General features: G+C 50.0%; 2 protein-coding genes across 2 annotated transcripts in view; one reads left to right on the top strand and one right to left on the bottom strand.

The window, feature by feature from the left end:
- The window catches only part of LOC147736888 (uncharacterized), a 43480-nt gene extending 36906 nt beyond the window's left edge, over positions 1-6574 (bottom strand). The window contains exon 1 of the mRNA XM_086953557.1: positions 6539-6574. The gene's annotated coding sequence lies outside the window, so the exon portion shown is untranslated. The remainder of the gene's footprint in view (positions 1-6538) is intronic.
- Positions 6575-6958: 384 nt separating this feature from the next.
- Positions 6959-15778, top strand: part of LOC147736887 (uncharacterized) — a 71603-nt gene continuing 62783 nt past the window's right edge. The window contains exon 1 of the mRNA XM_086953831.1: positions 6959-7164. The gene's annotated coding sequence lies outside the window, so the exon portion shown is untranslated. The remainder of the gene's footprint in view (positions 7165-15778) is intronic.

Below are 15778 nucleotides of genomic sequence, written 5' to 3'. Positions count from 1 at the left end.
GGGGAGTAATGGCAGAGGTACTGGACCGACTTAGAGGTTCAGATGTTTGAAATTTGTTACAGGATTGACGTTGTTCAGCTAACCAGATCTAGTCACCCCAAAAGAAAGTTGCAGAAGTCTCAGGGTCTAAAGTGGAGAACTCCCTGTGTTAAATAATACTAGGTGCTGAAGTGGTCTCTACCGGGGGAAGGTACGTGAATCAATCTCCCCATTAAGGTTTTAATTTTGTTGTGTTGCACAGTTGGTGCAACAGTGTGAGAGTGAATTGTAAATTGAAAGTTTCTGTGAAGCTGACATACAAAGGGACACAGATGAGTTGAAAAACTAGATGAAGTCATTGTAGGAGGCGACAAACAAACAGATTCTCTGAGAAAGAGCAATAACCCCGCCACATAACTTAGTTGGGGAAAATAAATATAATATTTCAGTAAAGGAGGAGGCCTTAGAGAAGATGTCCTGAAGGAATAACATCAGGATCGAGGAGTATATATGCGCGAAGAAGGGGAAGACAAGTAAACATGTTAGAGAAATGTTGCATACAATCCTCGACCAGAGATGAAAAGGCTTGAGAATGACGAGGCTATGCCACTATGAACGTTTGGAGACAGCTGCTTATCACCTCCCCCCCCCCCCTAGACTCACCTCCTCTCTACACCCTGGACTCACCTCCCCTCTCCACCCCCTGGACTCACCTCCTCTCAACACGCCTGGACTCACCTCCCCCCTCCACCAGGACTCACCTTCTCTCTACACCCTTGGACTCACCTCCCCTCTACACCCCTGGACTCACCTCCCCTCTACACCCCTGGACTCACCTCCCCTCTCCACCCCTGGACTCACCTCCTCTCTCCCCCCTGGACTCACCTCCCCTCTACACCCCTGGACTCACCTCCCCTCTACACCCCTGGACTCACCTCCTCTCTACATCCCTGGACTCATCTCCCCCCTCCCCCCTGGACTCACCCCTCCCCCCCTGGACTCACCTCCCCTCTACACCCCTGGACTCACCTCCCCTCTCCACCCCCTGGACTCACCTCCTCTCAACACGCCTGGACTCACCTCCCCCCTCCACCAGGACTCACCTTCTCTCTACACCCTTGGACTCACCTCCCCTCTACACCCCTGGACTCACCTCCCCTCTACACCCCTGGACTCACCTCCCCTCTACACCCCTGGACTCACCTCCCCTCTACACCCCTGGACTCACCTCCTCTCTCCCCCCTGGACTCACCTCCCCTCTACACCCCTGGACTCACCTCCTCTCTACATCCCTGGACTCACCTCCCCCCTCCCCCCTGGACTCACCCCTTCCCCCCTGGACTCACCTCCCCTCTACACCCCTGGACTCACCTCCCCTCTTCACTCCTGGACTCACCTCCCCTCTTCACCCCTGAACTCACCTCCCCTCTTCACCCCTGAACTCACCTCCCCTCCCCCCCTGGACTCACCTCCCCTCTACACCCCTGGACTCACCTCCTCTCTACACCCCTGGACTCACCTCCTCTCTATACCCCTGGACTCACCTCCTCTCTACACCCCTGGACTCACCTCCTCTCTACACCCCTGGACTCATCTCCTCTCTACACCCCTGGACTCACCTTCTCTCTACACCCCTGGACTCACCTCCTCTCTACACCCCTGGACTCACCTCCCCTCTACACCCCTGGACTCCCCTCCCCTCTACACCCCTGGACTCACCTCCCCTCTACACCCCTGGATTCACCTCCCCTCTACACCCCTGGACTCACCTCCCCTCTACACCCCTGGACTCACCTCCTCTATACACCACTGGACTCACCTCCCCCCCTGGACTGACTTCCCCCCTACACCCCTGGACTCACCTCCCCTCTACACCCCTGGACTCACCTCCCCCCCTGGACTCACTTCCCCCCTACACCCCTGGACTCACCTCCCCCCTACACCCCTGGACTCACGTCCCCTCTATAGTTAAACATGCATGTACATTTTTTAAGTGGTGGATATGTTAGTCAGTTATTTGGATTCGGAAGGATAGTAGAAGGATAGAGGAGGAACAAAGGTTTGTGTTTAGATAGCGCTTGTTACTCCCAATGGGGTGTTGAAGCGCGCTTCTCCGGAAGCCCATAAAGGACTAGTGGTGAATTAATATGGTGAAATGTGAAAGTAATATCAGGGGTGGATATTAGTCAGTTATTTGCAGTGAGTGGAAGAAAGGTTTGCATTCATATAGCACTTGTTACCCCTGATGGGGTTAACGCATAGAGCCAGAACCATAACTGAACTTTTAACTGTGTCCCTGGGGACTCACATTGATACTAGACAAGGTGTGTCTTGGCTGTACAGCACTTCACAATTCACGCGAGTGTGGGTGTGATCTTGGGTCCTCGGCCAATGATTAGCATTGAGCTGCTCTGATGTCAGCGCGCTCATTTGTCACCGGACTGTCTGGCCACTGTGATAGGCGCACGCCACTTCCTCATCGTGGTCGGCGCACGCCCTAGCCACAAAAAACACACACGCTTAATAGTAGCCCAAAAATTTGCCCCCCAGCCAGGCATGGGTTTTTCCCTCCCAATTGGTAAAAATGTCACCCAATATGGCAACACTATCTGTAACTCTTGAACAGATTCACTTCCGGGTGACCGGAGGCAGCTCCGCGCGGAGGATGTTTAAAGCCTCTTTGTTTTCTGAAAGTAACATTACACCGACACATTCCTTCTTCCGGGTCAATCGCGGCAGAGTCAGCACCAGCAGCGGAAGCCGGAGGGAGCATTCGTCTCAGGACAACATTACCCCGCCCCCTCCCTCTCACAATGTCTGCTTCCGGGTCCGAGGTGGCAGAGTCTCCTCTAGTACCGGATCCTGCTGAGCTCCTCAGGCCTGCAGGTAGAACAGTGTCCGGGTCAGCGGGGGTAAGGTCATCACCAGCAGTGGAGCCCAGCCTCACCCCCTCTCTTCCTGTGAGCCCTGGCTGCAGGCACCCTCACTTGCAGCCGAGGTAAGTGAGCCTCTCACAAACATCTGCAACCTAAGGAGTGTGAATGTAGCCTGGGTTGTACTGACCTCACACCATCATCAGGAGGTGCAGGGGGAAGGTGTACTGACCTCACACCATCATCAGGGGATGCAGGTGTACTGAACTCACACCATCTTCAGGGGGTGCAGGTGTACTGAACTCACACCATCATCAGGGGGTGCAGGTGTACTGACCTCACACCATCATCAGGGTGTGCAGGGGGCAGGTTTACTGAACTTGCAGAACATAAAGGCAAAACTGCACATGCAAAGCTCTTTAAATAGGCAAATAATAAAAATAGTTTTAAGATGTATCCCTGCACTCTTCTCTGTTTCCACACAGGATTGCATGCTTCCTGTGCAGGAACATATCTGGTTATGGGACTCTGCATGAGACAAGGAGGCCAGTAGCTCTCGTCCTTCCTTGTTCGTCGCCATTCCAGGCTGATGAACTGGAAATAGCGCTATTCATGGGAGGAATTACTGGCCGGAATCACACTTAATAGTCAGATGCAAGTGATGTGGTGTTCATTGAGAATAGCAGACAAGAGCAGTCCAGAGAGGGAACTGTGTTTCCAGTTGCACAGTTACATTGAGTAAGATGCAGTCATCTCCAGTTCCTAAAAATCCTAGTCTGAATTCAGCCTCAACAGTAGGGCCGACCAGGGATGTTGTTGCCACTGCAGGATTCTCCAGGAGTGCACACCACCTCATGGTAGACAGATACACAAAGTGATTGGTTATGTTGAGGAAATATAAATTTTATGGTCAAGTAATGTTCCCTAGCGTGTACCCCACCGACTCCATGTACCAGCTTAAAGTGCATGTAACTTCCCTCCTGTGCCAGCTATGAAGACTCAAATACATTTGCGTCCAACGTTAACATGTCCTCTTTCAGACCCACCCTGAATGGGTTGAATGCTCCGTTCCTAAGTATGCTATGCCAACGTCTTTTTGTGGTGTACTTTACACGTTTTTCAGCTCTGGCAAAGTAGGCCCTGAATTCTGCCATCGAGCCTTTTTTCCTGCTTTCTGACTCCGAAAACTTCAGCCCAGGCTGTCTCTGTACCCGTGACCTCTGCCTTACTCCCTGTGCGGCTCATGGCGCTTAGCTCAGCCTGCTGCCTGCCAAGACTGTATTCAGCCTTCGAATTATCTGTTCCGCTCCTCGAAAATGCATTCCTGCCTACTAGTTTAAGTAAACATCCCCCCAGCTGCAGAGCAAAGGGCCCGGCCTCACTGTCTCCGTGCAAGTAATTCATAGCCTCTGTTACCATGGTAGGCCCATGCCCCTCGCATTCTCATGTAGACACTTAGGCGCTTATACACGCACTCACAGTCAGTATAGAATAGCTTCTGCCCCAGAGACCTTTCTCTCTAGATAATATGGTTCCCAAACATCAGATATCAGATATGATAGAGGTACGAGTTGATCTGACATGCCAGACTTCTGTCTCTTTCCGCCAGTGTAAATGTCAAGTCCCCTGCACCCTCCAGTTTCACGTCAATCACACGTCATGCAGCTGCGCGCGCATCCAAGCCTCAGATTTCTGCTGACATTACAAGATTCTGCTTTGTGCCACCCACTTGTGACACCTACCTGTGACGTTTCTAGCACACACCTCTATGTTCACGCCTAGTTCACGCCTTCTAATTACGTATCACTACCACGTGGATGCTGTTATCTTGTTTCTCTCAGCTGTTACGCCTACTGTATTGGTTTCTATAATGCAACTTAAGTATATAAGCTATGTATTGTCAATAAAATATTGCTCTATCCCTTCCTGAACCCCTGTGGTTGCAGGAACATGATATCCAGGTCTTGACCATTCCTTTTTAAGGAATAAAACCCCAAAGAACTCTAACACCACGGACTCTGCCTCTTTCTTTCCGATTGAGTTATTATTGATTAAGTACTTACCTGCATAGAAATTAAGACGGTAAATCAAATATTTACCACAATGTGTCACTTGTGCGTTCACCCTCCCAACCTCTAGCTCAGTCAGTCAATAAGCTTTATTCGGTTGAAACAAAGCAACCATAAAAGCACAGTACAAAATTAAAATACATTCATTACAATACATAATAAAAAGTTCGTAAAAACTTATTCAAGTAAAGACCAACCCCAGGCTTCAAGTCATTATTAACAGGCCATTCAGAAAAAATGATTACTGATGGGTATGTTAAAGTTGGTGGGTATATGGCCTCTATTGCCTCTACAGTGGTTCTTTTCTACGTTTAAACTTACAGGGGGCAAGTATACGGTTCTAGGATAGAAGTCTCTCAGTTCCCTAGTAACTATAGGGCCGTCTCCTATTTGTGGCTGCCAGCCTTGCAGATATGGGACAATGCGGGGATCCCTAAAGTTTACAATGATCAGGTCACCCAATATATCTGTAGGTAGAGGTCCCAACCACTTCACCCTTCTAACGTTTAAAATTTTTCCTTCGATGTTTGGTGGAAGGGGCCTGTTCTTGGTTTGCCAGAAAGATACCTTATTTGCCAATTCCGCTTGTCGTTCAATCTTACCAATAGTTAGTTCGGGCACGCCTGAGAGAATGCACACAAATGGAGCGGCCTCCGGCGGTAGGTCAATATAGGTAAACTTTCTTTGCATATAGCCATGGTTGGGAAAAGTCCCCTCTAAGGGCGTGGAAGCATTTATCGGCCCTACACTATTGACTGTGCTCTGCGGTACTACCAAATTTGGTGTTGTGTACCGAGTATTTAATATTATTGGCGTTTTTGGGGCAACTAACTGGGGCAACTAACTGGGATGGGGCAGTAGTGCTTTGTGCCAAAATTTTGGGAACATCAGTAGTGACTAGAGGTTCTACCTGCTTTGATCCTACCAATCTTTTTAAGAGTTTTGTGTTCTCCTTCATTGTCTCTTCTATACTAGTGACCTTATCCCCTATTACCATGATTCTCTTTACCAGTGGGGATATTAAGGATTTGACAAGAAGTTCGATCTGGGCCAGTAGAACAGATGATATGGTAGATAAGGGGGAATTTGGAATTGAACATGCCCTGGATGGTTTCGGGGTGTTGCTAATGACTGGGGGGGAACTAGCGTACAATTTTTGTTTTTTTGCTCCTCGCCCCCTCTTACCCCCCTCTCTGCGCCTCTCCCCCCTCGCCCCCCTCTCTGCCCCATCTGCCCCCTCTCTGTTCTTCACCCCCTCTCTGCCCCTCGCCCCCTCTCACCCCCTCGCCCCCCTCTCAGTCTCACACTCTCTCTTCACCCCTCGCCCCCTCTCTGCCCCTCCTTCTCCCGCCTCCCCCCTCCTCACCTTCTCCCCCCTCTTCCTCCTCCTCTCCCCACCTCACCCCCCCTCTGCCCCTCCTCCCAGTCTCACCCTCTCTTTCCGTTCCCTCTCGCCCCCTCCCCCATCTCAGTCTTCCCCCCTCCTCTCTCCCTTGCTCCCCTTCTCCCCCCTCTGCCCCCTCCCCCTTCCTCTCCCCCCTCACCCTTTCATCTCCCCCCTCCTCCTCCCTCCTCTCGCCCCCCGTCTGCCCTCCTCTGCCCTCCTCTAAGTCTCACCCTCTCTCCTCTCTCAGGGGTCTCTTCTCTTCTCCTTCGCTGTTGGAAACTAAAGAACAGTTTCACTTCCGGGTCACCCGGGGCAGAGTCGGCAGAAGAAACGGAGCCGATGGAGCTCTCCTCAGGCCTGAGAGGTGAACAGTGTCCGGGTCAATGAAGACAGCGTCAGCACTAGCAGCGGAGGCTGAATGAAGCCTCCTCTCAGGATACCATAAGCCCCGCCCCACTCCCTCTCAATAATGTCTGCTTCCGGGTCAGCGTGGGCAGAGGTAGCGTCTCTACCGGATGTTGCCGAGCTCTCCTCAGGTTTGTGAGTATGATAGTGTCTGGGTCACGAAGGGTAGAGTCAGCACCAGCAGCGAGCCCCAGCCTCCTGGAGACGAGAGTGGCCTTGAGGGTCTGTCTGTCTGTCCAGGGGGGAGGAGCCCTGAGGGTCTGTCTGTCTGTCTGTCCAGTGGAAGGAGGAGCCCTGAGGATCGGTCTCTCTGTCCAGAGGAAGGAAGAGCCCTGAGGTTCTGTCTGTCTGTCCAGTGGAAGGAGGAATCCTGAGGGTCTGCCTGTCTGTCCCGTGGAAGGAGGAGCCCTGGCTGCAGTTACCTTCAGTTTCAATTGTAGACACTGCAGGGGTAAGTGAGCCTCTCACAGCCATCGTACAACATAAGAGGTGTGGATACAGCCTGGGGGTGTACTTACCTCACACCGTCATCAGGGGGTGCAGTGGGCAGGTGTACTGATCTCACACCATCATCAGGGGGGCAGGTGTACTGACCTCACACCATCATCAGGGGGCAGGTGTACTGACCTCACACCATCATTGGGGGGTGCAGCCTGCAGGTGTACCGGCCTCACACAATCATCAGGGGAGTGCAGGGGGCAGGTGTACTGACCTCACTCTGTCATCAGGGGGTTCAGCCTGGGGGTGTACTGACCTCACGCCATCATCAGGGGGGAGGGGGCAGGTGTACTGACCTCACACCATCATCAGGAGTGCAGGGGGCAGGTGTACTGACCTCACACCACCACCAGGAGTGCAGGGGGCAGGTGTACTCACCTCCACCATCATCAGGGGGTGCAGGGGGAGGTGTACTGACCTCACACCATCATCAGGAGTGCAGGGGGCAGGTATACTGACCTCACACCACAATCAGGGAGGAGAGGGGGCAGGTGTACTGACCTCACACCATTATCAAGGGGGGGGGGGGGGCAGGGGGCAGGTGTACTGACCTCACATTATCATCAGGGGGCACAGCCTGCAGGTGTACTGACCTCACAACATCATCAGGGGATGCAGCCTGCAGGTGTATGTGTAATGTTTAATTGTGAGACGACATGGCCCACTGTTATATATGAATCCCTTCATTTAGCCATGGCTCTTTAAAGAACAGTGCATTATGATATTTAAACACCCATATTAACAGTGTTTAGATCCAAGCTACGTGTGCCAGAATGCTATGTATCCTTGCTGAAATTCAGGACTTGAGTTGTACTGTGCAAGGGGGTGACATTGTGACCTTGTTATAATACATCAAAGATTTAGTGTGGCCTCAGTGTGTGGTCTTAACTCCTTTATATCCAGAATGGGAAACAACTTTACAACGCAACCATTACATCACACTACACTTACAACGCAGGCATTGCATCGCAACATCCTTTACAACGCAGGCATTACATCGCATGATACTACATCACAATTCACTTTCTTAAACGCCAGCCTTGTTCGAGCTTCGTGCCGACTCCATGCCAGCCAGAGATTCAGTCTCTCAAGACCGATCACTACGGAATGGGCCCCCTGGGCCCCTTGGACCTCGTCCTTCCCACGTGAATGAGCGTCCTGTTCCGCATTCCTCGCCGAATCCACGCATGACGACTCAAAGGCTGGATTTCAGCTGATCGCTCGCAGATACCGCCTCTACCGCCACCCCACAGACGTCCCAGACTATGGCGATTTATGACCCCGGGCCACGGCTCCAGCAACCCAACCCAGTCCTGATGATGATCCCAATTCATGTGGATCGAAACACCATCGACACACCAGCGCAGCCATAGGCGCTTTACACAGAGTGGTTCACAAACAGTAAAATTGCATTGAAGTCAAAACGAACTCTTCTAACCATCCGGAACCATACTGTGCCAATTATTCACTGTATATATTTCTGCACCAGTCACCTTGCGCCGCCCACGCTGTTCACATTGTCACCTGAGTCACTACTTCGGTCTTCACTCACAAACCACGAGCACCACGTGCAATTTGGGTTGCCACAATTGCTTTTTATTTATATAGTACAGTGCTGTTACAACTGTAATTTACTTTTCCTTTCCAAATTTACTGTTTATATAAATGATGCCATGAGCACATGCTATAATCAAATAGAGTCTCCTTGTGGATAATGTTGTATGCATATCCTTATTAATTGCCTATGAATAATACCAGTTGGGATACTCCTTGTTCTTATTACACTTCACCCCAATCCCAACACAGTTGACAGGTTTATGCTCCTGTTCCTTGATACAAGGAGGAAACAAAAGCATATTTTTACAGAACAATATTAGTTTCTTCTCTCAGAATACATGTCTTTATTAAGCACCTTTCTCCACAGTTCTGTACATTGAACCCTTTGATATCCGGACTTTGTTCCCTAAAGTGAGGTGGTTGTTTTATTCATAACTAGCATATGAAGCTGCCTTCTAATTCGTTGATATACTAATGATTTGTGGGGCCCGGGCAACACATAATTGGGGCCCATTATTTGGAATACACTTGAATGTATTACTGCTATTAGGGTCATTGAAGTCCGTGTGATTCCTCCAAATATATTTAATCGTGTTAAGCCTTCAGAACCCGTGGCCGGCAAAAGCATCTAAAGCCCAAGCTGACTAGAGTCCACCAGCCAAGTACTATCAAAGAAGCTTGAACAAACATTGATAAAGATATTTCTTTTTGCGATTGAGTCTATATTTTTTCTTGCAATAAGGTTTTATGTGGCTGTCCAGTCAGCGTCTTACTCCTATTGCAGGAAATCCTGTTATGGGTTATGTGTTCTACGTTTAGTGGACTAGTGCACAATATTGCAATAAAAAGACTTATACATAAAGCACTTGAAAGTGTATATAAGTGTTTGTAATTACAAATATATCCCCTTTCACAATAGGCATTCCTGCTGCAGCATAGAAATTCAAAGCACCGATCTCAGGATTTTTGCCATCGCATTTGTGAAAATCGAATAACTTTTTCTTTATTTCTCTTCCCCCGCCTTGTCCATCTCAACTTCTATATATGTGTAAACCTACAGCTAAATCTGAGCCCCTTTCAGTGGCGGGCCTTGGCGGGGTCGCAAACCCCAAATCTGAACAACAATCGTTTTGCCGGTATCCCACAAACGATGCCAGGGCTACAAGTATTCCTTTTCAGTGTGTTTTTATTTTAAGCCAAGTCACTCAGCGCGTTTCGGAGGCAACCTCCTGGTTCACGAGTACGAGTGCAATGCAAATCACAGTGTTTATACAATATCATGTGATACACCTCTACGTAATAGACAGTGACAACAGATTCAAGGGGTTTGAACGTCCTCGGAGCTGGAAAAACAGACTTGTTTAGTCAATGTTGGGAGATACATCGTGAGACATTGCATTAAAATCATCATGCAGTATGTAAATTAAACATTAGGTCATTGCTGTGAACCTAAACATTTTTCTTGAGTTTTTTACCTGCCGTTGCAAAAAGCATTAATTCCGCATTGTCATGTGCGGCACTTTGTCATTTCCAACCAAATAAGTGCTGGCGAAAGTTCACTGTGATTATAAGTTTAACCACGTCATATGTAATTCTACGCGCTTGGTGTAAAACACATTCAATCATTAGTGCTGATGACCAAGCACGTAGAATTACAGATGACGTGGTTTCTCTTATAATCACACAGAACTCAACTCTGAGGTGAGGCTGGGTAGACCACGCATACAGAGGAGAATGTGAGGGTTGAGGCTGCACGGATCAAGCATGCACACGAGAATGTGAGGGTTGAGGCTGCACAAATCGAGCATGCACAAGAGAATGTGAGGGTTGAGGCTGGGCAGACCACGCATACACAGTTGAATGTGAGGGTTGAGTCTGAGCAGACCAAGGGTGCACAAGAGAATGTGAGGGTTGAGTCTAAGCACACCAAGCGTGAACAAGAGAATGTGAGGGTTGAGTCTGAGCACACTGTAGGAAGGTGGATATCTGACTATGGTTGCCCCCAACTTTTTGCCTGGTGTTTTTCTGGTTTTTCGAATTAATTGACCTGGGGCCCTGCTATTCAGGACCCCATGCCCACTGCTCTCTCTGTAAAATGGATTCCATGTACCTTAGGTACATACCAATTGGTACTGGGCCACCTTATCAGTCCCTGTACAGCATACCTTAGGTATCCAGGGCATAGGTGTACCCAGGGCCTACCAGGGGCTGAAGCATGTATTATGCCACCCCTGGCTTGCCATCTAAACAGACACAACTGGCTGCACGACAGCTGGGGCAAGGTGGTGTAATCACCATTTGCTTTAGATATAGTATCTCTATATCTAACCCTAAAATGGACACATATATTCCTATCAGTCACTCCTATGGCAGGCCTTATCAATCCTGAAGGCAGAGTGCTTGGAATCATGTGAGATGGTGCTCTGGCATGAGCTGAGCCCGTTTGCAGCTTGCGGAACCAAGTCCTAATAGCTGTTCCATGATAACGCTATACCATATACTCTTAAGTGCATTATGACCCTCGCGGTCAAATGCTAACTTTGGCATAGCATTATCAAAACATGTCGAGTAAGGTGTCATACGAATTGGAATACTAACCCCTCGCCAATTCTGGCGACGGGGTTAGCATTCCACCCTTCTAGAGGGACACGACATGTATGTAACTGTGAACCCCGGTTAAAGTTAACTCGAGCCTCAGCCTCACAAAATGGATGCTGCCACCACAGACACAAGTCTGACCTCCTGCTGCTGGGAGTCCTTCCAGCGAGGGAGGCTTGGACAAAGGGTTTCCTGCCTTGGGAGGTGCTAGCACCACCCCAGACAGGATTTTGTGTATTAGGTAGGACTGGGCTCAAAGGAATGAGACATGCCTGGGGCACACAAGGTGTCCCTGTGCATACACCGGTCAGAACCAGTTCCTGGGGCACTACAGCCCCAGAGCTGGTACAAGACCGGACAAAGGAAAGGGGGTGTAACCACCCCCCTTCCTGGTCCCACCCAGAGGAGGGACCTAGTCGTAGTGCAGCCCCCTTTAGCCGAATAAAGGTAGGAGCTGGTCCCATTCCAAATTAGATTATCCTGATCAACTTTACAAGAAGAAACTCTGGAATTCAACGTTCTGCTCCACAGAAGACTGAAGAAAATCTCCCTTGTGGGCAAGGAGTATCCACCCTGCACAAGCAGGCACCATCAGCGTACAGCGGCTTCCCTTTGTCGTCTTCCTGCAAGGATCCAGACTTCAGAGCCCGACGAGACCCGGACTCCCAGACCTCTCCGACCTCTACCCCCATCTGCAGCACAGCTGAGACCCGTGGGTGCGACGAGACACGTGGGACCGGCCATCTTGAAAGAAGCAGCACTTCGCTCCAGCACGACTTCAGAGGCATCCTCGTCCAAGTGCTTTGGGGACTGAGAAGCCCCGACCCCGAGCAGCTCCTGCATCGAAGATCAGCCCTCCAGCATCCACGAGATCTGCGTGGGGCCCTTCTGCCTGTTTGCTGCTCGACGCGTTATCTGGTCACTTGCCGGCTGGCTTGTGACCTCCTAGACGACGAACTCCGACAACTTTGCTGCTGGTCTGGTTGCTCCAGACTGGCCCTTGCACCCTTCCAAAAGAGGAGCACCCCGGACCCTCCTGGTCCACTCCAGACGCCGATTCCACTCACAGCGTGGGTTGCCTTTGCCAAGGCCTGTTGAACCCGAACCCGAATCCGGAGACGACACCGCCGACGGCGAGAGCCTGCGTGGGACAGCTCGTGCCCCCATCCTGGTCGTCGAAGACACCACCTGGTCCACGTGGCTGCAGAGACAAGCGTCCACCTTCACCTGATCGCGACGACGACACCTGGTTCCACTCCTGGTTCCACTCCAGTCACTGGCTAGTGACTTTGAACATTGTCCCCTCTGCTTTCAGGTTCTTCTCTTCACTGATCCACCCTTGGATCACACTGGACATCTTCCTCCTGACCGCCTGCAGCATCTTTTCCTCCAGGCTCCATAGACTTCAACGCCGGAACCCGACACGACGTGGCACCTATGCACCCGCAGCCCGTGGGTGAGGTAACACGAGCATTTCGGTGCTCAAGGGTAGCTTGACTCTCCTAGTGTCCAGTTCCGCAGTCGTTTTAGTCCTATCTAGTCAGGGACATCCGTATCCACCTTTCCTTTAAACTGTACTGTCCATAGATGTCTGTACGCATCTCGCGTGTGAGTTCACACTCTGCACACGCTTTCCGTGGGCCTCCTATTACCTACCTCAAGTTAGTATAGCGTGGTCCCAGCGATCTTACAGCCTCTGGACAGCTCCATTCCTTTGATTGACTTGCACATTCCACTTACTTAGTATATGGTTTGTCGTGCCCCTAGGGCACCATTGTAAATCGTGCAACTTAAACGTATTTTTCCTAAGAGTTTGTCATGTGCTTAGCCCTCTGACCTCATAAAGAGTTCAGAGGTGTATGTTAGTTAATAAATACTTGTTTATTTTCATAACAACCTGTGTGGTGTCCTTTCACTTGGTATTCAAGGTTTTATATGTGGTAAAACAGCTGGCTTCACATGCCAAAAGAGTTTAGCCTAAAGACTGCTTTTGTCCACGCTACTAGGATAGCTGGTCTATAAGGTTGACTTTACAACCAATCACCATAAGGGTTGTTTGGACTGATACAAGGTGATCACTAGAACTAGTGAGCATCATATATCAGGCCAACTTCTCACACACACCATGCATGCGCAAGAGAATGTGAGGGTTGAGGCTGGCAGACCAAGCAATACAAAAGGGGATGATGGACGGAGCATCTGAGCAAATCAAACACTCACCTCAGTCAACTGATCTGGGTTTAATGCATCACCATTCTTTAGCTCACTCTCCCACCCCAGTTCAGACATGGCCATATGCAAATCAGTCTGATCCTGTGCCTCATGGGAACAGTCCAGCCCGAACTGCCAATCCATGTCTTTCCTGGACCAGAAACAAGTATCCTGGGACCGGTTTCGGATTCATAATCCTCATCAGCCAGGCTATCTTGAATCCAGTGGCAAAGTGAGCAAGGAACTCACTGTGAGAAGTTAGCCTGGCATATGATGTCCACTTTTCTAGTGGGCACCTTGCACCAGTCTAAAAGACCCTTATTGAAGGTGGTTGTATGTAAAGTCAACCTTATAAACAAGCTATCCTAGTGTTAGCATGGACCAGCAGTCTTAGGCTAAAACCTTAGAGAGCATGTGAAGCAAGCTGTTTTACCAATTATAATCCCTTGAATACCAAATGAAAGGACACCACACAAGGTATATATCATATATATATGTATGTATTACTAACACAACCCCTCTGCACTCTTTATGAGGTCAGAGATCGAAGTACATTACAAGTTATTCATTAAGCAGTTACACAAATACAGTTCTGTCCTATGGGCTTCATGAACCATATACTAAATAAGTGGTATAAGGACCACTTCAGGAATGGTGAATTGGCCTAGGGCCTAGAGAATCGCTGGGGTTACACTGGACCACCAAGGGATTGGAAGTAGGAGGCCCACGGGAGACGCGAGCAGTGTCTAAACACAGTCGCGAGTTACCATAGAGTTATAATGGGAACGTCAAAGTTACAAAGTAGTAGATTAAGGACACTTCTGGGTGGACTACGGTAAAACCCTTTTAAAGTAGGACACTTCGAGAGTCAACACCCAAGGGAGCACCGGAGTACTCGAGTTACCTCACCCAGGGAAGCCGGGTGCATAGGTGTTCTTTCGTTTCGGATTTCGTCGCTGTTTCCTATGGAGAGCTGCAAAGAAGTGCTGCAGGCGACCAGGAGAAAAGTGTGAAGAACCTGAAAGCAGAGGGGTCAGAGTCTGGGTCACTTGACAGTGACCAGGAAGAGACCAGGAAGGAACCAGGTGATATCGAGATGCAATCAGGTGAAGAGGTGAAGCTTGTCTCTGCAGCCACGAGGACCAGGAGGCGTCGACGACGACCAGGAGCTGGATTCGAGCTGTCCCACAAAGGTTCTAGTTGACTGCGGTGTCGATATCTGGATTGGACCCAACAAGCCTTGGCAAACGCAATCCACGCAGGAAGGGAAGATTGGCTTCAGATCAGACCAGCAAGGTCTGGGCAACTTCTCCTTTGCAGGGAAGCTGGAGCAAGCCCGGAGCAACCAGGCAAGCATTGTAGTTTCAAAGAAAAGTCTTGTTGAATCTCCCCACCAGACCATTGCATTGTATTGGTAGGGTGTGGTGAACTTGTAGTTCACGCCACACTCTTTCCACATAGCAGTCAAGTATCCAGACATAAAGTTTGCACCTCTGTCTGAGACAACCTCCCTCGGAAAACCCACTCTTTAGAAAGCTCCCAGGAGGGCTCTTGCCACAACAGGTGCTGTTGTGGTCCTTAGGCGAATAGCTTCTGGGTATCTGGTGGCATGATCCACTACCACCAGAATAAACCTGTGCCCAGAGGCTGTTTGAGGATCCACTGGTCCAACAATGTCTATCCCAACTCTTTCAAAGGGAACCCCCACCACAGGTAGAGGTATAACGGGGGCCTTTGTGGTGCCACCTGATTTGCCACTGGCTTGGCAGGTGACACAGGAGCGACAAAACTCCTTAGTCTCCTCTGACATGTGGGGCCAGTGAAAGTGAGGGGCAAGCCTGTCCCAAGTCTTGTTCTGGCCAAGATGTCCTGCTAAGGGAATATCATGGGCTAAGGCAGGGGTCTTCAAACTGTGGGGCGTGACCCCCAGGGGGGCCGTGGAGCGATGCAAAGGGGGTCGCGCCTTTACAGTCATACTTCTGCCCAGGCTCAAGGGCTTCAGCCCCCCTCCTCCCTCTTGTGTCTTTCAGCCTGGCTGCTGCTGCAGTATAACTCGAGCTGTGGGCTCGGCTGGGCAGTGTCTGGAGTCATCTCCAGCCGCCCAAGTTTTTCACAGGTCTTTAAAGACCATTTGCATATTTACATGCCTTTGTAAACTGATTACAGAGGCTTCGTTTTTTTCCTGGGTCCAGTACCCCCTG

Source organism: Lissotriton vulgaris, chromosome 1_2, assembly GCF_964263255.1.
Source record: "Lissotriton vulgaris chromosome 1_2, aLisVul1.2, whole genome shotgun sequence".
Classification (NCBI taxonomy): domain Eukaryota; kingdom Metazoa; phylum Chordata; class Amphibia; order Caudata; family Salamandridae; genus Lissotriton; species Lissotriton vulgaris.
The sequence above is the reverse complement of the archived record's forward strand: the minus strand, read 5'-3'. Positions and strand labels throughout refer to the sequence as shown.